General features: G+C 47.7%; 1 long non-coding RNA gene across 1 annotated transcript; it reads right to left on the reverse strand.

The window, feature by feature from the left end:
* Window positions 1-27,325, reverse strand: LOC139079084 (uncharacterized). The gene is made up of 7 exons (XR_011532382.1): window positions 26,553-27,325; window positions 22,254-22,355; window positions 17,427-17,701; window positions 13,215-15,822; window positions 3,707-3,745; window positions 3,395-3,499; window positions 1-2,596 (listed from the first exon to the last, which is right to left on the reverse strand). It is a non-coding gene; the product is annotated as an uncharacterized lncRNA (long non-coding RNA).

The raw sequence follows: 27,325 nt of genomic DNA on the forward strand, positions 1-27,325 counted from the left end.
TCTAGCTCTGGGAAGAGCGGTGTCGTTTATTAGTCACCATGTTGACACAAATAATCAATAATCAATTCATAATCAAAATTGGGGTAAGTTTATTATATGAGCCAGTCTGAGGACTATATAACCCAGCAGAATGACCTTCCCCAAGGAAGGAAGCACTCTGAAGACGCGAGGTGCACAGTGTGGGTACAGACCATTTTAGAACAAGGAACATACGTCAAATATGATGGAATCTCTCTTTTTACTGCAGTCACAAGCTGTTTTGCTAGCATAGCAGGTCAGCGGTCGCCAGATGTACACGGCAGGTCAGTTTGACCCTTAGTTTCTGGGAAGGAATGCTTATCTTTGAAGAAATGCTGATGTGGGAAGGGGTCATCGATCCCTATCTTTAAAGGCAGCACGCCTTGCTTTGGGATCCTGTAAATGTTTAAAGCAGATGCACAATGCATGCTGGACAGGCCACGTGAGGCCATTCTGGAAAAACAAGGTCAGGCCAAATTAGTTTTAAACCAAATGGCTTCCTCATATACCTCAATATATTAACTTTTCTTATTGCTTTTCATTTATTCATCAACCATTTCTAGCCAGACTTCAGGACAATTCATCCTCTCTCCTCTTTTCCACTCCTCCGTATCATCAGTCATCAGGTCCTATCAATTATACCTCAGAAAAATCTCTAGTGTGTCTTAGCTGCTCCATCTCCATGGTCTTTCTCTCTCTTCTGGACTGCTCCAACAGCCTTATCCTGAATCCCTTCCCTGGTAAAGTACAGTGTAATATTCAGAAAGTTAAAATAAAGATGACTGTCATACTAATATGATGTTAACATGTGTTAAAGATTTATTTGACTCATTAACAAGAGAACCAGCCAGATAGTAAGGCTGCTTTGGTGGGTGTTTGAGGAGCTGAGTATTGATATTGTATAAGTGATGCAGAGAGAATATTGGAATAAGATTTCTTGTTAGATACAAAACTAGTTAAATGTCCTTCAGAACAATCAAAGCAGAACCTTTGGAATTACTTTTTTCTATCAGATAGAAATTTTTTCATCTCTGTCAGATGAAAATTTATAAATCAATGTGGAATTTCACAGAGCCTGGGCTCTAATCAACAGAAAGCAGTATGTCCAACAAGAGTACAATCTCATTGAGCAAGAATGGCAGCCACCTCTTGTTTCTGTAAATAAAGTTTTATTTATACCATCCATGCTCATTCATTTGCATCTTATCTTTGGTTGCTTCCATGGTACAATGGCATTGTTGAGAAACTGCAATGGAGACCATATGGACCAAAAGACTGAAATATTTACTATCTCCCCTTTACAGAATATGTTGTCAACCCTGCCACAGAGAATGAAATAATCCTCGGGCGGACCTGCTAGACACTGCTCTAGCCTAACAATGAGAGAACATGGAGACCTCTTCGCCTTATCTCCATCTAGGGGATGATTTTTCTTACATCTCTTCTACTGCCCATTCTCCAGACTGTTACCAGAGCAATCCTTCAAATCACTTCTTGGGGCAGCCCAGTGGCGGAGCTAAGTTCTCACGTTCCACTTCGGCGGCCTGGGATTCAGATTCAGATCCTGGGTGCGGACCTAAGCACCACTTGTCAAGCCATGCTGTGGCTGGTGTCCCACATATAAAGTGGTGGAAGATGGGCACAGATGTTATCTCAGGGCCAGTCTTCCTCAGCCAAAGACGAGGAGGATCGGCGGCAGATGTTAGCTCAGGGCTGATCTTCCTCAGAAAACAAAATCACGCTTCTTACATTGTCGCTTCTCTGCCTAACATCTTTCCGAGTCCCCAACACTCACTGTGTACTAATCCCCCCAACCCCTCGGACCCCAGTCACCTTTACCTGTGTGAGGCCACTAGGACAGTCATGTGGAAGTCCTGTGGCCAGCAAGGCGGTCACAAAGGTCTGTAACTGCATCTGTGATCAGCAGGAGTAGTTTGCCCCACATCTTGGGGCACCAGGCCGACTTGGAGCATTCTTGGTTGGAGGGAACTGGCGCTGAAAAAGGATTAATACCAACTGCCCCTGAAGCTTCTGGGGAGAATTAAAGGAGAAACTTGTTTATAGGGCTTGGCACCTGGTAAAGAGCTCAATAAATGTGAGCTTATTTTCTTACCATCCACTTCCCTCGTGTTGATCTGAAATGAGGATTATGCTTCTGGAGGGAGAAGAGGTGGAGAGGAGGAGAGGGGAGCTGGGGTAGAAGGGAAAATAAGGGCGGGACGACATCTGCTTCCTATTCCCCAGACTCAGGGGCCCAGGCCGCCTTCCTGGTGTAACGTTTCTTCGTTCCGTATAAACAGAAAAGATGATTCTCGTAATCTCGGCAACAAAATACGCAGGCATAAAAATGGGTCATATTTTACTTTAATGAGAGAAATGAGGGCCTGTTTCCTTCACACAGAGAAGCCTGGGTTGCTGTAATTAACACCAAATGGGCCTGAGGCTGATCGCTGGAATGATGAAGAGGTTGTTGGGATTGGAAGAAACCTGGGGCCTCAGGAGCTGCTAAAACCTTGCCAGCCCTCCATTACTCCTCCCCAACTCCTCCTCACCACTCCGTCCAGCCAGCCGCCAGCTCCTGAAAAACAGGGAGGAGGATGAACTTTCCTTACGTGCTTACTAGGTGCTTTATGCACATACACAGGCATACGAGTGCATGAACACATACACAGGCAATCAGGAAGGGCCTTTCAGCTCCGTTTTCCGGATCAGAAGACGAAGGTTCAGAGAGGTGGAGTAACTTGCCTAGGATCTCACAGCTTGGAAGTCGTGGATCTTCTAGCATCTGGCATTGACCTGTCTTTCAAATCTCATCTCTCCCTATAACAACCTCCTGTGTAGTTTCTGATTCAATCACGTGAGACCACTTCCTGTTTCCATTTACACCTGACTCCCTACCTGCTCAGGTGCTGATGTCCCAAACTGACTACCTTCCCTTTCCTTCTTTGCTATTGAAATGTTGGCTCACCTTTCAAAGGTCAACTCCAAGTTGAACACGGTGTAGATTAGAGGCACAGAGCATGCATATGGACTCTGGAATCATGCAGACCATATTCACATCCCAATCCTGCCATCGAACCCCCTCTTCTCTCTGAGCCCCAAGTGCCCATTTGTAAAATGAGGATAACAACACAGAGGTGTGGCAAGGAGTGAACAAGTGAACCTATAGAAAACGCCCTGCACAGAGCTTGGCACACAGTACCTGCCATTTATACCTCTTGGTTCAAAACATTGCCAGTCGTCAAAAAAGAAACGTCAACAACAAAGGCATTTCAAAGGTACCCTCTGATGATGAGACCACGACTACCACAAACAGCTGTTACACGTCCCAACCTGCTCCCCCAGAGAAACGTCCTCCCGCTGTGCCTGTGCCTACCTGTCCATTTCTGTTTGTTTGAGGGACTTGCTGCCAGAGCTAGTCCTCGACTGCTGACGCTAGACTTACGACAGATGATTGTCAATGCCAGAAAGGGTATCCAACCTACAGGAAAGCAAAAGCACAATGACAGCGACAAATTCAAATTATTGTTCCTCCTTTTGTAAAACTTCTTTGGTGGGAACAAGCTGACATGCCAATATGAATAAAGAAGGGAATAAGGGGGGGCTCAGGAAGATAAGAAGATGGGAGAGGCACTTTAATTGCCAGGATTTGAGGGGAAATCCTTGAGAGATTCTACAAAATACTGACCTGAATATGTGCTCAGGGTCCTCGCACTGTCCCAACTCCCTAGGACAAATCAATCACCAAAATAACCTTACTTGGTTGTAGTAGCCTAGAGGAGAAGCAGATATGGCTGACACCTCGAATACTAGGAAAGAAGACATAGGATGAGGGATTCACGTATTGTAATACCAAGGGAAGGACCCAAACTGCCACCTGAAAAGACAACTGCCTTCCTAGAAGAATCTGCAGTGAAGACCTCATTTATGAGGTCATGAGAAGAAAGCCTGATGAACCCTCTAGGATCAGGGAGGGGAGCCACCCCTCCAACTAGCTCTGTGCAGCAAGAGGGGAGCCCAGCTATTCTCAAAGGTGGCTGTGTCAGGGGGAGTGGCAACGTGGGGCTGAGGACTCCTCATTTCCACTGGGATGTCAGAACAGACGCCTCCCTTTCTCATCCCATCTTAACAAATCTGTTGTCAGCAACCTACTGGAGAAGAAACTTCTCCCTCCTCCACTGCCTGTCAATCTCCCTGGCCCCAAAGACCCCAATGCCTCGTGTCATACCCTCCAAAACAAGCAATTACAGAGCAGATATTATTAAAAGATCAGAAGCCATTGAAGGAGGGGGACCAGTCCCAGTAACCGGAGCATGTAGGTTTTAAGGAGGCGAGATGTAGGTAGAACTCTTTATAAGATATTGTGAAAGCACACACACAACAAACAGCTTTTGGTACTTTACACATGATTTCTGAGTTTTAAAATTCGAGATAAAAATTTTTAAACTAAATGTTAATTTCCAAAAGCTATAGCATTTCAGATATTAAATACAATGAGAAACAACACCCAATACAGAGCAAAAACTACATAAATTGAAAATCGTAAGTGAAAAGGTAAGAGACGTCGAAGACACAGGCAGAGGATGTATTACATAAGTAAGAGTCCCAAAAGGGGAACAAGAAACAGATGGAGGAGAATTGACAATGGGAGAGAGAACTAAAGAAAATTTCCCTGAAGGAAAGGCATGAAACTTCATACGGAATTTGTCTTGAATAGGAATAATTTTTAAGTGACACGCACGTAGGCATCCCCTGATGAAATTACCAAACTCAAAGAAAGAAGAAAGAAAAAATATTTATAAGCTTCTTGTGGCAGCCATGAAGATGTGCCCCTCGGATCTCCTGCTGCAGGAAACCTAAGCAACTGGCGGCCCCATCTGCAGCTCCCTGAACCTACCACCAGGTTCACCCTGAGGCCGTGCTTCCTGCACACTGCTCCCAGCCAAGGACTAAGCATGCAGGGGTCCGAGGGCAGGCCAATTCCTGAGAGATGTGGGACTCCTCCCAGGGACAACTTTGGCTCAACGACTCCCCATAGGCCCGGCCAAACCTTTCTTGGAGCTGTGCTGCAGTCAGAGACAACTCCTACCTCGATCTTCCTTCTTTTCCATTCTCCTTTTGCAGGTTTCAGACCTCCATCATGGTCTGAAGGTTGTCCCAGCCTTCTCCTGCTTCTGTCCCAATAAATCTCTTAAATATCTAACCCTATCTTGTGTCATCTTGGCAGACCTCATCTAACACAGATCTACAGATAGGTGGTAGGCAGGCAGGTAGGTAGACAGACAGATAGATAGACAGACAGACAAAACTAAAAATCTGACTTTCGCTATACAATATTAGTAATAGAACACACTGAATCATAATTTTTAGGTCGTTGAGAGAAAAAAAATGCAACTCAAGCATCCTATATTCTGCCGAGACATCAATTGTAAGTGAAGCCTGAGTTAGATACTGGTGGCGATCACAAATATCTTCAGTCCTCTGCCTTCCAGGCATACAGGGGGCTTGGCATTACTCTACCCCATTTGCAGTGTGGCGTGGTGACATTCTTTGACCAATTAAATGAGTGTGTCACTTCTGGGAAGAAGCGTTTGATGGTGGTGGGAGGCTTTCCAGCGCTCTCCCCTTGCTGCTGTGATCTGAGATGCTTGTGTTGATACAGAGGTGAACACTGAGCTTTCACGTGGCAGACAACCTCCCTAGTAAGTCCCCTGAGACCGCAGCAAACTTTGTGCGAGCAAAAAAGAGACTTGTGGTTTTTTTTAAGCCTTTGAGATTTTGAGGGATTGGGGGTTTTGCTTCCTGCAGCATAAGCTAGTCTATTCCACTTGTGCAGAGGCCAGAGAAAAAAATGTCAGTTCCATGAGCACAAGGCCCTTGACTATCCTCTGTCATACCCCCTTTACCCAGGAGCAGCATGAACTATTACCAAATATATTTTTGTTGCTGTTGTTGTTATGGTCACTATTACTGAAAAAAAATTTTCAAACACTGAAGAAGTCAAAGATTCTGTGCCCATGGCCCTGGCTGAGGAAATCACTGAAGCAGGAATTCTAACCAAATGAAAATTAAATTAAAACAAAAGTCTCAAGATAGGGAAGATGACAAGTCTAAGAAAGAGTGGTAAGCAATAAATCTTGTAGGATTTTATAACTAAATCTACAAGAATGATGAATGCTTGACTGGGAATTGTAATGTGAGTTAAGTAAGGATTATTAAAACAGAAGAGGCATATTGTAAGAAAATATGGGATAATGAATGAAAGTTCTGAGTTTACTCAGCAAAACCCAGGAGGTGGGGGTGGAAGGGTGGGAGGAAAGGCTCCACGAGGGAGTAGAAAAATGAAGAAGTTAAAACATTTAAAGGTTTCATCACTGTGGAGAGCACATAGCCAAGTAAAACATGGAGGGGGGAAGAATTAGGAAGAGTTATTGAGTTTTTATATAGCAATTTAGGAGTATTTGACTGTAAACATGGTTAACAACTACTCTGATTAACATGCCTATTGTTTGATCATTTATTCAACAAATGGTTATTGAACATCTAGTATACGTCAGGTATTTTCGTAGGTGTTGGGAATATATCAGTAAATACATCAGTAAATCAAACAGACAAGGTTCCTACTTTTGTTCTCAAGCGGTAAGACAGGCAGCGGTGATAACCGCCATTTCTTTTCCTCTGCTGAAACCTTAGGAAAGAAGAGAAATTATCCATGTCAAGAGGGGGAGAGCATGGTGTTCTGGGCTGAGAACTGAAGACAGTCATAGGCTTGGTATATTCTACAGATGAAAAGAAGGCCAGAGTGGCTGGAGCTGTGTGTGTGTCCAGGGTGGGGGTGGGAAGGTCAGAATACCAGTTCACAAAGGTGACAGATCATGCAGACACTCATGAGGCTGTGCGAGAAGGTAAGATTATTCCAACTGTGTTGGAAAGCCATGGGCGGGGTTTAGGAAGAGGAAGGTCATGATCTGATCTGTTTTAAGAAGATCTCTGGCTGACATGTGGAGAAAGGATTGTGGAGGGCAGGACAAAAGTGAACGCGGGGGCCTCGAGTGGGACATGATAGTGGCTTGGACCAGGTGGCAGAAGTGAGCATGGAAACTAGAGGCCAGATTGCCATTCTCTTGGAGATGTAGGTAATGGAACTTGCCGATAGGTTAGATGCCCCACGTAAGAAGGAGGGAAGACTCAAAGTTGATTCACAATTTTTGACTTGAGCACTTGAGTAGAAAACGCAGGCACTACAGATTGAGGGCTGGGAGGAGGTATGTTATAAACAAGGCTAGGTTTAAGTGAGTTCAGCTTGAGATGCTTATTGGACTCCAAGGGAGAGAACTATCCAAGCTCACATCTGGATACGTGAGCTAGTGAGAACTCAGGGATGGAGGTGACCATTCACAGGAGAGAAGGCCTCTAAAGCCAAAGGAGTACTCGGGCCACCGCACCTACATAGCTACCTATACAAAGCACTTGGTCCGAGATTCAGCATGTGGTGGGCGCTCAACAAATGGCTCCCTCTCCTTTTCTTCTGGAGATGATTGAAGATGGTCTCCTAAAATAAAGACGGGGAGGAATGTCCGGGGACTGGACATTAGCCCCGACACAGGCAGGACATGTCACCTTCTGGTCCTCAGTTTTCTCAGGGATTATAAAAAAGGGAACAGATCAGAGTGCTCCTCTGGGGATGGGGTGGGGGTGGGGATGAAGCACGAGGAAAGTTTAGGGGATGAGGGCTATGTTCTGTGACATTGTTGATGTTTTCACAGGTGTGTACGTGTCTCAAAATTCATCAAATTGTACACTTAGTAAGTGTAGATTATTATATGTCAATTATACCTTAATAACACTGCTAAAATTAAAAGGAAGAGAACAATTTCTGCTTTATTTATCTCCCTGGGTTGTTGTGTCCCTAGGATTACGTAATAATCATAAAGGCACTTGGAATAATAAAAAATAGATAAACAGGACGTATCCTATTGCCGATGACTTTCTGCCCTCTATAAATAGCCGCTGCCTTACGTGGGAGTGGAGAGTAAGAGCTGAAAGATGCATGAAAGAAAATAGGAAGATCTCCCTGAAAAAGTGACAAGGCAGATGGGAAGGGGCCTGTATTAGTCAGGGTTCTCCAGAGAAACAACCAATAGTGCGCACATGTGAGAGTGTGTGTGATTATCATAAGGAGTTGGCTCGCACAGTCATGGAGGCTGAGAAGTCCCAGGATCTGCAGTCGGCAAGCTGGAGACCCGGGAGAGCCGATGGTGCAGCTCCGTCTGAGTCCAAAGGCCTGAGCAGCAGGAGAGCCGGCGGCGCAGACGAGCCCAAACGCCCAGGCTGGAGACCCGCAAGAGCCGAGGTTTCACTTTAAGTCCCAGGCACAGTGAAGACAATGTCCCAGCTCGAAGGCAGACAGGCAGGAGGAGTTCCCTCTTCCTCAGCCTATTTGTTCTACTCCAGGCCTTCGACTGATTGCTGAGACCCTCTCATTAGGGAGGACAGTCAGCTTTGCTAAATCCACCAATTTAAATGTTAATCTCACCCAAAACGCTCTCACGGACAGAATACTGTTGTCTAAATATCTGGGCATCCTGTGGTCCAATCCATGTGACATGTAAAATTAACCATCACAGGGACTATTACTTACTGAGCTCCTGTTTACAGCAAACCTCTCTTATCCTAACCTGTATTGGTTACAGATAAACCCCAAAGGGACAAAGAGGTGGTATCACTTGCCCAAGAACACAGGGCTGCCGAAATGACAGAGCTGGATTTAAATTTCATCTCACCTGAGTCTACTGCAGCAAGCTCCACTTCCTAGGATCCCAAAATTCAGAGCTGAATGAGCCCTTACAGATTATCTAGTCCCCATCCGCCCTTTTACGGAAATCTAGAGATGAAGTGACAAGCTGAGGTTGCACAGCAAGTCACTGAGAGAGTGGGGCTCCTGCTTCCGTGTCATCTGGGGCTCCTTCTGCCACACCGCCCGTCCCGACTGCATCTTTGGCCACTTCTCCCAGTCTAGCCTGGGAGGGGAGAAAAGCCTGCTCTGAGATGACGTTCTGCCCTCAGGGCTCAACAGCTGGAGAGAATGTTCCCACAGGTGAGCCCCACTCGGCCCCCTCACCCCCTGCAGCCCCTCCTTCCCAGGCTGCCCTGGTCGCAGAAGCCCAGATATTTCACAAACAGCCAATTAACACCTCTTTTCCTCCTCTGGTGGAAAAAATGATGCTCAGACTTCGTGAACTCAGGAGTGTGGGGCTGCCTGAATGAGGCTCAGACTTCCTGAATTCGAGAAAGTGGGGCTGCCTGAATGATGCTCAGACTCCTGAATTCGGGAGAGTGGGGCTGCCTAAATGATGCTCAGACTCCTGAATTCGGGAGGGTGGGGCTGGCTGAATGATGCTCAGACTCCTGAATTTGAGAGTGTGGGGCTGCCTCGTGGGGTAATCACCTTTGCAGGAGGCCAGCTGCCCTTTGGGGAAACTCATTTCTTTAAGGCCTGAATGCCTGGATCCCAGGATCCTAGTGGGCTCCAGAGAAGGGAAAAGGGGAAGAAAGCCGAGTTGGGGAAAGGGAAGGGGAGGAAAATTTTCTCCAGGGAAAATTCCTTACATGGTAACACCAACTGGCATTTACTGACAATTTACTGAGTGTCAGCCACTATCCTAAGTGCCTCCAATTATCTCAATCATCACAGTCACCTGACAAGGTAGGTACTTTTTTTTACCCCATTTTATAGGTACAAAAACTGAAGCACAGAGGTGTTAAGTAACTTTCCCCAGGTCACACAGTTGATAGCTGGTGGAGCTTATTTTTTAACTCTGTCGGTTCAACTTCACAACCCATGTACTAACTCTTACTCAGAGTTCACAATTTACATGTGTGTTTCCACCAATTATCTCATTTGATTTGTATAACATGTGAATTAGAGTTTGCTATTTGTCTTATTTATGGTTGGAAAATGAAGTTCCCGCAGTAGACTTAGTGAAGGCCACCCAAAAAATCAGTGGTAGACCAGGGAAACACTCATTACTTCACTCAACAAACGTTTACTGGACACCCGCCGCGAGCCAGGCAGTCTGTCCTCAGGGAGCTACAGGCTGTCAGGGGACATAGGCAATTATAACACAGTCCAATGTTTTTATTACATTATTTTTCATTTTATTATTTTTATTGAGGTATAGCTTAATACAGTAAAGTACACAAATCAAAGTGTACAGCTCAATAAATGTTAAATATAAACAAACACACGTATGTATAAATGTGTGTGCGTGTGTGTGTAACTACCCTCTGAGTCAACATATAGACTATTTCCAGCACCTCCCAAAGCTCCCTAATGCCAGGGGTAACTGTTATTCTGACCTCTTTCACCACGAATTGGTTTTGCCTGTTTTTCACCTTCGCTAAAGTGGGATCTATAGCGTGTACTTTTCATACCTGGCTTTCCTCACTCGATATTCATCCATGTTGCCTGTGTCATCGTTTGTTCTTTTTATGGCTGCGCCATATTCTCTTGTATGAATACACACACACTGCAGCTTTGTTCTCTGGGAAGCCGACTCTTGAGACAGAGATTAGCATGCAGCACAGTTACTAGCAAGTGTCCTTGGGAAGACAGCTGCGGAAGGTAGGGACAGGCAGCAGGATTGGGGACAGGGAGAAGTCCAGAGCTCAGTGCAGACCCAAGGACCACCTCAGGCAATCCCACAGAGAGCTCAGAAGCTAAAATAGCCTGTCTTAGGTGTGCTGTGTAGCTGTGGGCTACCCTAGGAAGAGCAGCCTTGGGCAAGGCTTGCAGCCCAGGCAATTCTGGAAGAGTTCTCTGCCACAGCATTCCCAACAGCTGGGGCAACGAGTCCCATCTTGAAGCAGGATCTGAGCAGCACATGACACACGTCCACCACACTTCAATGTATTTCTCCATTCTCCTGTGGGTGGACGCTTGAGTGCATGCCAGTTTGCACTATTACGAATTAGGCTGCTATGAACACTCTTATAGATGTCTTTTGATGGACATAACCAGTTATTTCTGTTAGACATATAACCAGGAACAGAATGGCTAGATCAGTCGCCAGGTACATATCAATTTACACTCCCACCAGCAATGTATGAAAGTTTCAGTGTTTCCAATTCCTAAAATTAAGGTCTCTTTCATTTTAGCCATTTTCGTGGGTGGGTATTTAGTGGTATCTCATTATGGTCTTGATTTGCATTCTCTGGACTGACTGAACACTACCATCAAATATGGGCCTAAGCGCTCACGTTTGGTCAGGGTGGAGCCAAATCTGAACCCAAGGCAGATGGTTCTACAGACACTGTGTTTCTCCCTGGGCATCTTGTTGCCTCCCTCCACACCAGCCAGTGTGCATTCAAAGACTGAACTACTCGGAAGTAGTCATTGACCTTGAATCAACCCTACCACTTGCTGGGTGTCCGGTTGTGGGGAATGTATTAGTTCCCCCCCGGGAGCCAGTCCGCCTCTTTCCTTGCTCTCATATGCTTTCTGCTCAGGTAGCGGGTGTTTGTGTGCTTAGGAGAGAAGGTAAGAAACACGAGAGTTCGCTACTGGGGCTGTTGGGACTCACTCCGGGGCCTTCGATAGTGTCATTGAGCAACTGAACTTACCAACCTAAGGACCCCCATAGTTCCGACATCCCAAAATATGAAATGACAAATTTTCTTATCATTTAAGCCATTTGAGTTAGGTCTTCTGTTACTTACAGCCAAAAACACCCTAACTCCCCCTTTCCCGCACCTCGACTTAAACAGATTGCATCTTTTCTTCCCGGCTCCTCCTTACAATGTGGTCTGATGGAAAATGCAGAAGCCTCATCCTTTCAGCATTTATAACAACATAGATATTTTAATTCCTATGCAGAGCGACTCTGAGAGGGAGGTATTAGCGCTAACTCCATCTTGTAGAGTCAAGTCTCTGCTTCCTGAGGACTCGAACATCTCAAAGAGCTCTTCCAAGCAACGGCCTCACTTTTTCAGATACTACAGCCAAGACCCAGAGAGAGGAAGTACTTTGCTTGTGGTCATACAACCAGTAAGTGGAACGGCTGAAATCTGATGGACTGAAGTTCCTGCTCTTTTCTTTAGGTCTCTGCATGAAACAGCTCTTCCCTTAAGAGAAATCAGCACACGAGCATTAAAATAGGCCCTTTGGAAGTCAGAGGACACAGTCGCTCCAGGTTTTAACTGCTCTATAAATGCTCCCCTGCTTCTGAGGGTGCAGATCTGAGCGTCTCCCGCGTATCTTACAGAGGACACGTATTCTGACACTGAGGAGAAGATGAAAGCAACTCCGCGTCCAAGACTCATAAAGTTAGCCCCTTTGCATAGATGTACAGCTTTCCCTGCAGCTGGAAACTCACTGAAAGCCAGACCTGCTGTGCAGAGGAGAGAAGAAGCGGGCTGAGCTCAGCTTCCTTCTCCGCTGCCCCCACGGCGGGGACCCGACCAGCTCCTGATGCTGCAGCTTCCACAGCTCGGATTCACCGCAGGGAACTACATAGCCTTTCTCCGCTCTCAGGATCCCGACTGTCCACAGAGTCCGTCCTTTCTTGCTGGGCTCCTGCTTCTCTCTCTTCTCTGGAGCTGCCAGCTTCCTCTCTTCCCTCGGTAGGGCTCCCATCTCCTCATCCCCCACCCTGGAAGCTGAGGAGCCACCATCAAACAGCTCCACAAACACTCTCTTACTTGCTGCCCCTAAAGTCAAGCCCGTGGCCCTTCTGTTACATGAGTCTCACTGTGGAATCTAATCCAAGGGGATAACTGAAAGTAGGTTGGCATTACTGGGAGAAGAATGGATGGGGGCCACTGCAGATGAAGGTGGACAGGAGGGCAGGGACCACCCCATGCAGGAACTCGCAGGCCTTGTTAAGGACTTTGGACTTATCTCAAAAGCAAACGGAAGCCACTGAGTGATTTTAAGCAGGAGCACAAGATCAGATGTGAGTTTTAGGAAAATGGCTCTTGTGGCCAAGGGGAAGATTGGCGAGGAGAAAAAAGGGACAAGACTAGAGACCAAGGGCAATAATCTGGCCTGCTTTGTCAGGTAAGGAGCTCCCTGTCACTGGAGGATGCAAACAGAGATAGAGAAGATGGATTCCTGTGATGGATACACAGTTGGACTAGCTCATGCCCGAGGTTCCTTTCAGCTCAGAGACACCAAGATTCTTTGGGAGAAAACTTACCTGCCCTGGTCCAACCTCCACTCCCCAAGTTCACAGGCTGCAAAACTGAGACACACCATGGACTGGAGGCGGGTCTGCGACTGTGGTGTCTCAGTCTGAGTCTGAGTAGGTTTCTGTCTCCACAGCATACGTGAGGTCTCTCAGCCAGTGCCCCCAATTGGGGACAAGGGGTGGTTCCATTTTGTTGTGCAACAGCTCATAAATCCAGGAATTAAAAACAAAGGGGATTCTGTTGCAGGTAAATACCATTTGAAATACAATCTCTGTGAGGGCTTTATGTTTGTCACGAATTTTATAAATTGTTGCAGTAATTAACAGGGCATAAAACAGGCCTCTACCCCATCCGGAAAGGCCTTCCTGAATGCCCCATTGTCGGACATGCCGCATGGGCTCCCAGAGTGGCGGTGCCCTCGGTGAGGCTGGTGTGGGATGAGGGTGGGGGCATGCCACCCTGGGAAAAACGCCTCCATTCACGGGAGGCAGTTTAATGGGCTCATTTCAGGTGGCTTAGAGAATGACACCGAGATTTACCTCCTGGGTCCTTCCCTCAATAAATTAGAATGAGGCCTGGGGCCTGGGGGACAGTGGGACCTTCCTCTGCATTTCAGTCAGAAGCTGGGCAACCAGAACAGTTTTCTCCCTTGCTGTGACTGCATGCATTTGGGGAATTTTCCCACATTTTCTCTTGTTTTCTTTCTCTCTGGGAAAACTGTCAAACACTGTATGGAAAATAAAGACCTCAATTCATGAACACAGGTTTGATTTCTTTTTAAAAATAGTACCTTCTGGAAGTCTCAAGTGACCCAGAGAATTGACTCCGAGCCCTCCTGTTCCTGACACCCTGGAGGATGCTGTCCCCCTCCACAGAGATTGCAGGGTGTCAAGAGACAGTCAATGAGCACAATGTCCTTGGTACTCCCCCACCCCACCCCGAATGGCCTTTTAATTAAGAAACATTTTAGGCAGACAAAAAGTATAACTGGTATAAATAATATTTATGAACCCACTACCTAGCTGAAAATATAAAACACTACAGATCAAATGGAAGCCCCTTGGCCCCTCCCCCATTTTCTAATTATGTGTCCTCTGGGATCGTAGCAGGGAAATGACTCGGTCAATGAGATTTGGGGAGCTCACTCTGACTACTGTGTGCATTGGAGGAACCAAGGCTGGATGCAGAGAGACCAGGTCAGAAAGGTGTTCGACGATCCAGACCAAGGACAACAGCACACCCCTCTCTGCAGCCCGAATGCTGAGAATGGAAAATCATTAGGCAAACGAAATTTGTGAGTAATGATGGCAACTAATAGTGGTATCTCACCTTCGATTTACCCAGCATTTTTCAAACTCACTAAATCACCAAATCCTCTCCATAATTCTTTATTTAATCTCAATTTTACATATATGGAAAGTGAGACTTGTAGGGGAGCAGAATTTGCCACACCAAAATGTCTCTTCGGCTTGATTATTTTTAAGAACAAAAGACTCAGGAAGAAATTTTGACCTTCTCCTAACTGCCTAAAAGATTCTAAGGTAGAAGGCCTGTTCCAGGAAGGAGCTGTCACCATAGAGAACTGAGTATAAGATGAACTAGGTGTGGTAGACAGGGAGGAACCGAGCAAGGCCCAGTGAATCAAAGTCCTCTCCAGTCTCTTAGTCTTTGCAAGCCATGGCAAACATTCCTTTACCAAACATTTGCTTTTCCATCTCCATGTGAATTGCCTTCCTCCCCTTTGAAATCCCAAACCACTACCCTAACATCCTCTTTTGTCTTTAGCTGAAGATGATATTTGAGGTGGTAGCTTTGGCCATTTTGGCAAATTACTCAGTTTTCCTAGGTTTCCCACATATATACATGTTATTAAACTGTGCTTGACTTTCTCCTCTTAATCTGTCTCACATCAGTTTAATTCTTAGACTAGCCAGAAGAACCTAGAAGGATAGAGAAAAATTTCTTGACTCAGGGGATTAAATCATTTTCCCAAGATCCTTTGATGGTTTTGAGTTCTGGCTGTTGCCCCTATAGCTTATTGTCTTGACCTTGTGTCAACATAACCCCTAGAACAGAACCTAGCTCATAGATCGTCTGTGCTCTGTAAATGCTCAGCGTATAAACGAATCACTCCGACTACACATCCTGTCTCTCCTTTGGAGATTTAATCACATATAGCCCAGTGTCGTTTTTTGGCATTTATGTACATGAATAATTAACAATAATATATTTCCCAACTTGGTAGTAAAATCCTTGAAGGAGGAGAAATCATGTTTCTTATCTCCTGGCACTTTGTAGGAATTGATAATTATAATTATGTTACAGACACATAGACTTCTACAACTAGAAGAGATATTTGAGGACATCTCGTTAAATTCCTTATTTTACCAATGAGATGTGGAGAGACAAAATGCCTGGCCAAGGTCGCAGAGCAAGTCAGAACTGTGTGCATGTGTAGTATGACCATGTTCTCCCAGAGTCTTCAGCCAGCCCTACTTAGAAGTCCTTTGATGTGCCAGCTCCAGGATGAGCACTGGATTCCACAGGTAAGAGAACACAGTCCTTGCCCTGTGGGTCACAGGGGCTTCGTGGACAGCCCCGCTGTATGGAGGAGCCCTATGACAGAAGAAAATAAGGAGAGGTGGAGCCCGTGGAGAATGGGAGAGCCCGAGCCCAATGTGAAGACATTCAGATGCCATTTTTACACTCTGTGTCAATAGAACACAACATATTTGGAAGCAAAATTGGACCATTTGGGCCATTGAGGCACCAGCCGTGAGCCCTTGACCTGCCTAAAGAGACGGACAGGTAAAGAGAACATGTCCATCATGGCACATTGCTCAAGGTAATTCAGGGTCAAGGGGCATGGCGACTAAGGATGCTGCAGATGCATCTTAGAGGCATTGGTCCTACTGAGCATTGAAACATTCATGGCATTGCTCTGCCCTGATACTGGTCACAGAGCCTGCACTCCACCTGGGATCGATTATTGAATGGTCACCTTCCAAACATGACCCTGGAGTCACAAATGTTACAAAAGTCCCTGCTGCTGATCCAATCATGGCATTTCTGGAGTCTGTTCTAAAGAAACACTCCTCAATCTTGGAAAAGCACACAGGAAGTGCATTGAAGCCTGGTTTATGGTGGAGGAGAACTGGATGCATAATGCATAATGAGAACAAGAGCATTTGTTGCACACTATTTAGGCCACACGTCAGGAACCGTGCTAGAGCACTTATAAATGTCATCTCCACCTCACTAGTCTTCACGATCAACCCTATAAAAAGGCTGTGACTGTCCCCATTTTACTTGTGGAGACTAAGGCTCAGAGAGGATAATCAGATAGATAGCCTGAGGTTGTAAAGCTTGTAAGTGGTGGAGATGTATGACTCACCCCGGGCCAGTGATCTTACACTTTAAGCTTTAGATCAAATACCAGAACAGCTAAATAATTTTCTGCATTCAGCGTAATGTTATCCAATTTTTGACAGTGATGTTTATGAAAACTGCCTACAGTATCCACAGCAATGAAAAATAAAAAGGAGTTTGACATTTGTATATTTACAATGACAACTATGGTTATATGTATGTAAACACACACACACACACACACACACACACACACACAGACATACACACATTGTTAAGAATATAAACCAAAATGTTACTGGTGGTTGCCATGAGGTAATAAGATTAGGGTGACTTGATTTTTCAAACATTTTAGAATCATCATGGTAAATAATATTGATAGTAGGAAAAGTATATTTCACGTATTTATGAATAATAATTCTAATAAGTGTCTACCTCCTCATATTAATTATCTATGGAATCTTCTGACAGAAAACATCCACACATGAGCAATGCACAGTATTAATTTTCCAACGATTTGCCAAAAATGCTCAATCTTAAAGTGATAAAAATGGGGCCAGCCCAGTGACGTAGTGGTTAAGTTCATGTGCTCTGCTTCGGCAGCCTGGGGTTCACAGGTTCAGACCCCAAGCACAAATCTACACACCCCTCATCAAGCCATGCTGTGGTGGCGTCCCACATACAAAATGGAGGAAGCATGGCACAGACGTTACCTCAGCAACAATCTTCCCCAAGCAAAAGAGGAAGATTGGCAACGGATGTTAGCTCAGGGCCAATCTTCCTCACCAAAAAAATTTAAAAAGAGAGCGAGAGAGAAGCAACAAATGAAAAAAGAGCAGTTGTGCACTTACCTGTCATTCACGTCATCATTTTCTCTGTCTTGACTTCAGGCTCTCCCAAAACCAAGGAAGAGAACCAGAATCTTGTGGAATCTCTGATTTGGTAGGAAGCCTAGAACTTGCCTGTCCACTCCACGCTGAGTACAGAAGTCCGAGCCGAGGCACTCACTGAGCACCCCCGGGGCTGTGGCACTCGCTGCTGTGGGAGCCGGTCCTCATGTTTCTGCATATCTTGCAAGCAGAGGCACCAACTATCTTTTCAAAGATGTTTGTAGAGCCAACAGCCTCTGAAGACAGAGATAGTGTCTCCCTCAGAAGCAGAGGACAGATTCCTTTGCTGTCCCGCATAATACAGACAACGTCTCCCCCAGGGCAAAGCACAAGTGGGTTTGCAGGCAGCCCATTATAGAAGATGTGTTTCGCTAAGCTCCAGGTTCCTCGGCCGTGAAGCAAGCTCACCATGTGTGCCGCACACCTGGGCCCCTTTGCCTCACCCCCATGGGACTTGAGGGACAAAGGGGAATTGACACAAACATGCTTATGCTGCTTGCTGTGCCATGAGAACAAAGCTCTTTGTCTCCAGCCCAGAAGTCACCGGTCTTCTACCAGCAGCCACGACACTGTGGCAGGCTCCCTTGTTAGCCGGCAAGGAGGGTCAAGTCTCAGACTCTCCCAGTTCCTCACAACCGTTTTCTAAGACAGCCCATCCCGTGGTTTCACATGTGTTTGTGTTATTCCCAGATGACACAGAAAATTCCTTCTTTTAATTTTTTAATTGTTGTTAGGACAGATTTAAGCTAGAGTAGAGTTCAAGCCTTTAGGGACTGATTTCAGCTGTATGGTGGCCACATGCCCTGGTGTCTCACACTGTCATTCCACTTATGCCTATTGTCCTAGCATAACTATTAATAACACTCCTTTTCATTCCCAAAGTGTCCCAGTTTGGATGATAAATTACGTGGGCACTCTAACTGAAGAGAGCTTGGATGGCCAGACGCCATGTGGCCACAGCGTCCTCCTGCCAAACCAACAGGACACGAAGTGAGGCTTATACTCCAGCACAGAAAGCTTACGGCTTTGGCAATCTGTTTAACCTCTTTGTGCCTTGATTTCTTTATCTGTAAATTGGGAATGATACCAGTATCTACCTCATAAGGTTATTGTAAAGATAGAATCAGTTAACATGCATAAATGTACAATACTTAGAACAATTCCCAGCTCATAGTGAACACCACACGTTGGCTATTATTATCAATTTGGTTATCACTCTCATCTTCATTTAACCACAAGAGCCAGTGACTTCTTTGGCTGCTGGCAGCACCCGCTGATCTGCTTCAAGCACTCACAGAACCAGACAGAGCCCTAAGTGGCTCTTCATGCCATACCCTGGACTCCAAGCAAGACTGGACTCCATCAAATTCAGGCTGGTGGCTCACCCAGCTTTCCATGAGAGCCCCCGGAGGGCTCCGCACAGCAGTATCACAGAACCGTGCAGTAAGTAATCAGGAATTAACAAAAGCAGTCTCACCCCTATAGGTTTGTAGCTGGTTCACAACTCCAAACCTTCACCGTTTTGTATGTAGATGGTAGGGGGTGGGTGTATACGCACACCTATGTTTTGTTCTATCTAAGAGGGAAAGGGGGTGCTATTAATATTTACACTGGGTAATAGGCATAAGGACTGCACAAAGCAAATCAGCTCGTGGGGTCAACTGGGAATCACACACACAGAGGAAAAGAATGGGATGTCTTAGGAGCTGGGAGATTCCCCGGGGTGAGTGTCTCTCAGTGAACTTCACTGGGTCGTGGGCAGGAAGCAAGGGTCCCTCTGGGTGTAACAGGCTGGTGCCCTGGCCAAACGACTTAACAGCAGGGGAGCATTTCAGTTACAAATCAAGAACTCCAAGCCTCGCTAAGGCCCCTTCCAACTCTGTTGGGTTGCCCTGGGCGGGGCCCGGGGAGTCTCTGAATCTGTGCACTCTATAAAAGGCAGGACATCTCTATGGCCCTGGGGGACAATAAATGTTGAAAGCCAAAGGTGATGATACAACAAGTATGCAAAATATCCCAAAGGGTCTTAAATCTCAGAGCGACCCGGCTTGTGTCTGACTGTCTCGAGTCCTGACACGTATAAAGAATTGTCCCATACGCTCTCTACCGGACATCAGGGAGGAAGTGCTGAGCACGACAAGTATGAAATGTTCCTCCTTTTAAAATTCATTTGTTTCCTCGGGAAACCTGAGCTGCCTTGCACACTCCTTTGTGAGGAGAACAACGGCAACTGAGGTGAGCATTTGTAAACAAACACCTTCACGATTTAGCCCCCAGGGTCTGCAGCACACGGCCAACTGTGCAGAGTGTTTGCTCCTTCTGATCGCTGCTGGGCAGACTGGGAACTGACACCCTGTGTACTTGCCACTTCGGGTTTCCCTGACCGGAGGGGCTAGAGGTTTTTCTTAATCAGGAGAAACAGTAACAACAATAATAACCGTTATGATTGCTGTTACAATTATGTCCACTGTTTATTGGTCCTCACTATGTAGGGATGTGTTAGGTTCTCCGGGAAGCACATGCCGAGGGGAGTTAGAGATACAAGTGGAAAGTTGGAGGTAATGTCTGTACAAGTTAGAAAGGGGGAGAAGGCAGAACTGGGCAGGGAAAGCCTTCGGGCTGGGATAGGGCTCTGACACCTGGAAAGGACAGCAGAGAGGGAGCAGGATTGGCAGGGGGTGACCCCAACAGCAATGCAGAACTGACAACGGACTCGGCCCGCCCAATGAGGTTCTCTGCAGCAAAGAGCCAGTTAGAGGACTCCCACCTCAGGCAGAAAGAGCCAGGCCCTAAACCCCAGGAACTCAGCCATCACCTGGGGCTGCCCAGGCGGGGTGTGGCCTCAGGTCAAAGGCTGAGGCAGATCCTGGAGGGGCTGCAGCCAGGGGCCTTCACACCTCCATGGCTGCCACTGCATCATTCTACCTGTTTTATCGCTGGCTGGAAAATGGAGGCCCAGAGAGAAAATTGCCCAAGTACACACAACCAGTCGGCTGTGGGGCAGAAATCGAGTTCATGTAGACAGACCTACATTCAAAGGCCCATCCTCTTGTAACCATCAAGGAAGATCGTGAGGAGGAGGCAGAACCACATAGGATCCCACAAGGATGGGCAAGACTTGGGTCTCTGGGGATAAAGGATGAAGACGTTCCAAGAGGGCGCTGTCCCATCACCATGCGACCATCTGCTTCATGGGAGAGGCAGGAGAGGCGGCCCTGAGACAGCACACCTGTGTCCAGTGTTGGAATCTAACTTGTCTCCATGACCTGAAACTGCAGCACTCTGGTAGATTGCTACGGAGGGCTCCTGGCATACACATGGCATGACTTCATCAGAGTCGCGCCATGGAGAGTGAGCAGGCTGCACCCAGGCAGTCCTGAGAGCGAGTCTAGGTCTGCCATTCTCCAGACACAATTCCACGGCCTCTCTCAGCCTCCCTGTCTCATTGTATTCACTGTCTGTCCACAAAACTTCACGGAGGGCCCTCCATGTTCTTTTCCAGCAACTACACTGAGGACTGCAGACACCCAAGGAGGAGACACAGCCTCCATCCTCTGAGAGACTGTGTCAGGCCAGTGTGACAACTGCTCTGAGGATGTGGTGTGCGCAGACCAAATGGAGGCCGGGTCCACTGCCTGCTGCACTCTTGCTGGTGCCTCTGTCTGCCAGCCACAGTAGGCACCCAACAGAAAGCTGTGGAGAGACCCTGACATTCAGGCTGCACACAAACCTGGCACCTTTCCCGGTGTTCTGGCCCCCAACTCTCCATGGCTCTATAAATTTCATGAGGTCAAGAATCTCATTTCCTACTGCATTTGGAACCTCTGAGAACTAGGTGGTTAAGGGACAGGCCTCTGTCATACCCAAGTGCCAGAACCAGAGAAGGAACCGGTTTCTGCCAGCGGGCCAGTCTTCTCGACCATGAGTCAGGGGAGCCTGGCAGCATCTCGGACGGCCGGGTTGAATCTCACATGCGTCCTGAGAGGCACCCTCAGGAATGAACCCGTTTCACGGATAAGGACAACAGGTGCCGAGAAGGAAAGGGAATGCACGGTGGTGACGGGGAGTCAGGAGCCCAGGCGAAGTCCCAGCTCGGCTCTGACTGACACGCCGCGAGGCCGTGAGGGAGTCACCGCTCGCCTCTCTGCAAGCCTCAGCTTCCTGCTTCAGGACTTTCCTACGATTTACTCAGAAACCAACCACAACACACACAGAGCAGGGCCTCTTACAGAGCTCTGGGCTTTGTGGCTCTCACATTCCAGGGTTTCTAGAGACTTTCCTAGGACATGAAGACTCAGAATCCAGGACAGTGTTCAGGTCCCCTACCCAGGGCCTTCCTGCCATTCAAACGTCCAGGTCAGGGGAAAGCAGCTGGCCTTCGTTCCCCGTGCAGCTCAGGGCGGAAGCCTAATTATGGTTAATACCCAGAGTTTGACAGTGAAGCTGTAAGTGGCATCCAGGCCACAGGGGCTGGCGGCAGGGATGAGAGGCCACCAGACCAGTTACGGTGGCCCCTGCATGACAAGGAGGCTGACATTCTTGCCTTTCAACAGGCTCACGTCCTACGGGACTTGGGTGACTTCCTTGGGGGCTGCTAGGGAAAGCTGAAGTGCGGGCGTGCGGTGGGTAAGCCCCTCTGTCTGAGCCTGGTCTCCACACACCCTCAGTCCCCACCTGCCCCAGCCTGGGGCTCTCGGCAGCACCCACAGGGGCTGTCCTGAACGGCAGCTGGCCGTGAGATCTTGAGAGAAGCAGGCTTCCTTTCGACCCTTCTTCCCTGAGTGTTACCTCACTCCACAGGTCTGGGCGGCTCGGGGACGCCTGATAACGGAGAGCGAGCCTCAGGATTTCTCCATAATTTACTCAGAAACGGCCTTCTCAAGCACAGACCTGTGTAAGGTACAAAGCTCGGGTTATTAGTATTCCCATTTGTAAAAGGGCGGGCTGGGGCTTGCTGGCTCCAGAACTCACGCGCTTCCTCATTACACTGTCCTGCCATTGCATCAGCCAGCGTCCAGTAAGGAGACAGAGCTCATCTGAACAGGGACAGATCCCTATAAATAACTACTAAGCAGTGACAGTGAGGCCAGGAAAGGAGAGTGGTTCCCTGTTCTGAGTTCTGTCTGCACATGTGCTGCAGAGACAAGTGTCAGCCAGGCACCCAGGCTGTGCAGCGTCAGCGTCAGACGCAAGCCGGAAGCTCCTCTGTGCCAGGCCTGTGCTGGGGTGTCAGATCGGTACACAGCACGGGTGCAGCTCCCACGTTCACAGAGTCCAGAGGCCAGAAAAATGCCTTGTATCTCATGGGGAAGGATTGAGAAACACCAGCTTAGACAATTAAACTAAGTGGGACCCATTGGAATCGCCTGAAACGCCTGCCTGCAAAACAGGGGCTGGCCCATCGGAACCCACTCCAGACCTGGCGAATTGGAGTTCTGACGGCTGCTTGGAGAACACGTAGCACAAACACTGTATGACTGAGTTGCTGGGGAAGGGGGCATCAGGACAGCCTTCTACAAGACTAGGAATGAGAGGCCTCACCACTATTCCCTGCCAACTCGATGCAAGACCCATGCTGGACATCCTGTATGAATTCTCTTACTTTATCCTCCAGTGACCCGTTACCATTACATTTGCTAATCACATCAACCTTTTGAGTTGTTATTATCATCAACTCTATTTTTCAAATGATTAAAATGAGGCAGAAAGTTAAGTAGTTACTAGTCAGTAACAAACTTTTAGCCATTACACTATATAGCCATCCAACCTGGGAATTTTCCCAAAACAATAGTCTCCTCTCTGCCTTTCTGCCCACTCTGCAGCCTCCCCTTCTGACCATCTGAGGGAACAGCATATGCAAAGGCCCAGAGGTAAAAAAGAACACAGACCATTTAAGGTGGCTGGAGAACAGAGAGTGCCAGTTGATGAGGCTAGATTACAAATGCTTAAGGTAAAAAAGCAAGTCGCAAGATCTGGATGCAACAGTTCAACCCTTTTGACCTGCCTAAAAATATGCTCGTCGTGTCCTCTCCTGACTGCTCCTATCTCTGCCTACACCACAGCCATGGCATAAAGACACCTGAGACTCCAAGGTCAGGAAACTGGCAGAGCCCACCTTCAACACACTGCAAACCCCTCAACCCCAGGGAACACCCAGCCCAGAACCACTGCCCATCACCCGTCTGCATGGGTTTCCCCTTCTCCATGACAGCCTGGGGTCCAAGCCCAGCTTTGTGCCTTTCCCTCCTGTCATCAACATCAACTTGTCCCATGTCCTTCTTTGCTCACTGACCTATTACTGTGATTAATGAATAATATAATTAATTCACCTTACCAGTGACAAACACCATGAAGAAACAGAAAGAGCTTGTGTTTTGGGTAAAATGGATTCAAGTCTTGGCTCAACTGTTGAGTAGCTCTCTGAGCCTTAGTTGCCCCATCTGAAAAATGGGTTAATACCCACCCCACAGAGTTGCTGAGAGGTGAAAGTAAGATAATGTCACTGAAAAGCCATTTGAAAACTCTTTACAAAAATGATTTCAATAAACTTGAAGTTGGCCACCTAACACCTGTCTGGCCCATTAAACCTCCTCCTGAGGCTAAACGAGCGCAGGTCAGGTTTGAGATCTTTTCTAAGTTGATCGTAGTCACTGGTCATCTGTCGGCTCTGGAATCAGAGCCTCCTGTGTCTGATTCAGGCTCTGCCACTTTAACTACCTGTGCGACCTCAGACTGCTTGCTTAACTCCACGGCATCTCAGTCTTCCCACCTGTAAAATGGAGATAACGACAGCACCGAGCTCACGGGGCTGTTGTGAGAATGAAATGCAACAGTACGATAAGGTCCTTTGTAAAGTGCTTTATATGTAATGATGGCTCAAGAAATGTCTGTTACTTTTTTAAAAGTCCTCACAGCATACATTTAGGGGCCGTATCATTATCCCCATCTTACAGATGAATAAGCTCAGGCGCAGAGAGATTGTCTCAAACACGGATGTTCAGTGAGGGGATGGCATTGCTGAGCTTGGAACCCAAGTCTGTGAAATGCCCAAATCTGCTCGCATCCTGTCTGCCCCACTGCCTCTCGTTGGGGAGCTTGGCCAACAGCCTCTCAGATGGGACGCGGGTTCTCTGTGAGCTCGTTGGTAGCGCGATCTCTTAGTTAGGTCCAAGCCTAAAGGCGCTCCTCTGGAAAAAGGGTAGGATGGGGACAGGATGCTTCTGAGTAGCAGGGAAGGGGGTGAGGGCAGCCAGAAGACCGGGAGGACTGTGGAAACCTTAGGAAGGGTGGCAGGGCAAGGGCAGTGGACGTGGAAGGGACATGAAAGGCAGAGGAGCAGTGTGGCCCTGGCAAAGGCAGGGAGGCCTGAGCCCCACCCCCTCTCCTCTCCCTCCATGTTCCCAGGGGACCTTCATCTTTGTAAGGCCCCACCCTGGGGGGAGAAGAACTGAAAGGACAGAACACGCCGCCCATACACAGCCCTGCCTTCTCCAAACCCCGAGCCAGCAAACAACAGCCGCCTCGCATCAGTGCCACAGCCCCGCCCCTCAGGATGGGAAATCCGCCCCTCTCCCAGGGGCCGCAGGGCCACATTAGGAAGGGTCCTCAGAGATCAGCAGCTGGAACGCTTGGCTTTTAGGCAGGGAAACTGAGGCCAAGGGTGGAAAACTGTGTGAAGATGTGTGAAGAGGAAAACACAGCCACCCCTGCAGGCCTGGGAGGCACATCACATTCTCTCCCACCTCATTCATTCATTCATTCATTGAATACCCGTTTATGAAGATACAGACACTGTGCTCAGAATTAGAAGCTTGACGCCACCAGCTAACAGTCCAGAGGCATGATTTTTCGATCCACTAGAATATTTTTTAATTTTTAAATTAATTGATGACATTTAAAAATCAGCATTTTTTCATAAATAGGTTTTTACAATATGCCTAGGACACATTCCACTCCTCCTGTTTGCCTGTCTAACTTCAACTTCTCTGTCAAGACTCAGTTCTAGTATCCTCTCCTCCAGGAAGCCTTCCCTGACTGCCCAGGGCAGGTTAAACATAGTCCTCATCTCGCACACCCTTTTGTGCTTCCTTCTGTCTCAAGTAATCAAGTGAATATGATCCAGTGTGAGGTCTTCTCCTCCCAAGTCTCAGGGACAAGGACTCTGCTCCTGTTGCTTCCTTCTCCCTCCAGTGCCAGGTACATGGCAAGTACTTCAACACACGTGTCTAAATAAGGCTCTTTGAAGTCTGGCTCCCTTCTCATTAATATAGCCTGGTGGAGGGGCAAGGCCGGAGACCTTGGTGCAGCTGAGCACGTGGAGAGAAGGAGAACTGATCACATCCTTCCTCACCAGCTGGGAAATAGACCTCACATGTTCTGTCTCAGCTCCCTGAACCCGATTTCTTTCCTCTGTCAGGCAATGATAGAAATACATGCTTCTCAAGTTCCCTCTAAATATGAAATTAAATCACACAGCTAGCCCAGCGCTGGCACACAGTAGGTGACGGATAACTGCTCATTTCGATTCACTTCCTCGCCAGGCCCCAGGCACTGCAAGGCCCTGAGAAAAAGCGCACGCCGATTAAAGCAGGCCTTTGATCAGACAGACAGGGGTGATTCAGACTGACACGGCCTTCCTGGGGATGCCCACAGCCCGGCCTGTCGTGGTCCTGCAGGTGAGGCTGCCCCTCTGACTACAGACAGGACCGGACAGCGGAGGAGGAGCTGCAGCCCTGGGGCAGTGGGGGCCACAGACTAGCGTGGCCCTGGGCTCCTCGTTTCCAACTGTCAATTCGAGTTGTGGTTTCAGCCTCTCCCAGCTGGTTATCGAGGGCCTTCCTTCTCTCCTCCTCTCTTTCCTGCATCCCTCACTGCTACCACCCATGTGCAAAGCTCATCCTGGCTCAGGTAACAGGATGGGCTAGAAAGCATACTGGTCAGGGAGCCAGAAATTCAGGAATCTAATTCTGTCTCTGCATTTACAATTCCCATACCTTTAACTTTTCCAAGCCTTGTGTATTAGTTATCATGGCTGAGTAACAAATTACCCCAAAATTTAGCAGCTTAAAGCAACATTGATTATCTCACCTAGATTCTGAGCATCAGGAGTCCAGGAGCAGCCAAGCTGGGTGGTTCTGGCTCAGGGTCTCAGGGGTTTGTAGTTATCTGAGGGTTTAACTGCAGCTGAAGGCCCTGTTGTCACAACCGCTAGCTCTCGGGGCTGTTGGTAGGGGGCCTCAGTTCCCGGCCACATCAGGCTCATGACATGGCAGCCAGCTTCCCCCAGAGCAAATGATCCAAGAGAGAGCAAGAGTAACCAGCACAGAAATGGGGTCTTTTATACCCTCCCATGGGAAGTGATACACCATCACTTCCGCCATGTACTATTGGTCACATGGGCCAACCCCAGGATAGGGTAGGAAGTGACGTCACAAGGGTGTGAGTAGAAGGAGGCAGGATCATTGGGGGCCACCTTGGAGGCTGGCCACCTGTTATGGGCTAAATTGTGTGCCCCCAAAATTCGGACGTGGAAGTCCTGAGCGTCAGCACCTCAAACCTTGACTGTATTTGGAGACAGGGCCTTTAAAGAGGTGATGAAGTTAAAGTGAGGTCATCAGGGTGGACCCTAGTCCAACATGGCTGACGTCCTTCTAGGAAGAGGAGATTAGGACACAGGCGGATACAGAGGGAAGACCACGTGAAGACACGGAGAAGCCAGCCGTCTACAGGCCAGGGAGAGAGGCCTCAGAAGGAACCAACCCTGCTGACACCGGACCTTGGACGTCCAGCCTCCAGGCGTGGGGAAAACGTCTGCTGTGCCAGCCGCCCAGCGCGGTACCGCCGGGGGAGCAGACTCCGAC

This window comes from Equus przewalskii, chromosome 2 (genome assembly GCF_037783145.1).
Source record: "Equus przewalskii isolate Varuska chromosome 2, EquPr2, whole genome shotgun sequence".
NCBI lineage: Eukaryota > Metazoa > Chordata > Mammalia > Perissodactyla > Equidae > Equus > Equus przewalskii.